Source organism: Chrysochloris asiatica, unplaced genomic scaffold (assembly GCF_000296735.1).
Source record: "Chrysochloris asiatica unplaced genomic scaffold, ChrAsi1.0 scaffold00100, whole genome shotgun sequence".
Classification (NCBI taxonomy): Eukaryota; Metazoa; Chordata; class Mammalia; order Afrosoricida; family Chrysochloridae; genus Chrysochloris; species Chrysochloris asiatica.
This window is the reverse complement of record NW_006408618.1, coordinates 1,751,909-1,753,754: the sequence shown is the minus strand read 5'-3', so window position 1 is coordinate 1,753,754 and position 1,846 is coordinate 1,751,909. Positions and strand designations below refer to the sequence as shown.

General features: G+C 42.8%; 1 pseudogene; it reads left to right on the top strand.

Moving 5' to 3' along the window:
• Nucleotides 1–533: 533 nt before the first annotated feature.
• Nucleotides 534–1,155, top strand: LOC102817283 (annotated as a pseudogene).
• Nucleotides 1,156–1,846: the final 691 nt, after the last annotated feature.

The window sequence follows — 1,846 nt, the reverse complement described above, 5'->3', positions numbered from 1 at the left end:
TAACCATGATAAATATCTATGCCCCAATGAAAGAGCACCAAGATATATGAAGCAAACCTTACTAGAATTAAAGAAAGAAATAGATAAATCTATAATTATAGTGGGAGATTTTAATATATCACTTTCAAAAGGGGACAGAACAACCAGAAAGAAACTCGACAAAGTTACAGAGGAACTAAATAGCACAATCAACCAACTTGACCTCATAGACTTGTACAGAGCATTCAACCCAACAACAGCACAATCTACTTTCTTCTCCAGTGCACATGGAACATTCTCCAGAATTGGCCTTGTGTTAGATCACAAAGCAAGCCTCCATAAATTTACAAACATCAAAATACTACAAAGCAGATTTCACATAGTGTGGCAGCTGGGCAATCTGGAGCTAAGACCTGGATACTTGAACTAGTGTAGCAAAAGAGAAATGGAGGAGCCATAGATACTAAGTATGAATTCAGGAAGACCTGAGACCACGGAAAACTTGCCTGCTCTCTATACCATTTTCCAAGGCAAGGTTGCTATGGTGACAGACTATGGAGCCTTTATCAAAATCCCAGGCTATCAGAAACAAAGTCTTGTCCATTGAAATCACATGTCATCCTGTTGAATAGATAAGCCCTCTGAGATAGTAGATGTCAGAGACAAAGTGTGGGTGAAGCTTATTGGCCGAGAGATGAAAAATGATAGGATAAAAGTATCCCTCTCCATGAAAGTTGTCAACCAAGGGACTGGAAAAGACCTGGAACCCAACATGTCATCACTGAGCAAGAAGAGAGGCAGAGACATTCCTTCCAAGGTTACATTTGGCAGAATATCACCCTTGAAGCTGTCCTAAACACTGCCTGTAAGAAGAGTGGCTGTAAAGGCCACTTTGCAAAGAATTGTTTCATGCAACCAGGTGGGACCAAATACTCTCTGATACCTGAAGAGGAAGAGGAAAAGGAAGAGGTAAAATCAGCAGTATTTGAGAAACTTGACCCCACAAAGACTTCTAGAAAAAGAAAGAAGAAAAAGAAGCACAGAGAGAGGAAGTCATCTGACTCTGACAGCTCAGACTCTGAGAGTGATACAGGCAAGAGGGCAAGACACACATCAAAAGACAGCAAGGCAGCAAAGAAGAAGCACAAGAAAAAGCACAATGAAAGAGGAGAGTAGAGGGGGTGGTTGAAAGAATGAATAAGGAACCAGGAGCCTTGTCCCCTAAAATCCTGAAAACAGCTGGGAGTGAGAATAAGTCCTCCACCTCATTTACTTTTCTCCCATGAGATTGCTTCCCCTCATACATCAGGCAGAGTTAGGAGTTAGTTGGCAAGGGCAGCTGCCTGATCACTCTCTATACCTTGGCTCCACAATAGTACCTGTGGCTCTAGCCTGGGCTTGAGTGCAGGAATCCAGCTCTGGCAGTGGTAGCTAGAGGGCAGTAAGACCTCCTACTGAATTATGTTGTGGAGCCAAGTCAGGCTATAGTGGGAAAACAAAGCAATCAGTCCCTCCTTGCTCGACCACCCTGGGCTAATTGGGGAGTGGTCCTTGTTGCATCCAGCATGAGGGCAGAGGGAGAACATGGTAAAAAGTCATGTTCCCTAACATGGTTCTACCATGCTATAAGTGACAGCCAGGGGCTACCACCAGAACATGATTATTTTCAGTGACTTAGCTTGTGTGATAATCTGCCAGACCACTGAACCAGACAGCCCAAGCCAAAGCTCATTGTTCTGCTTTGTGTTTACTACCGTGCAAGTCACTTCTACTTCAGATCTCTGCTTAAATTCCTGGGACACATGCATTTGGTGGAAATGTGTTTGGTTTTAAACAACTAAAAGTTCTTATTCCTTAAAAAAAAAAA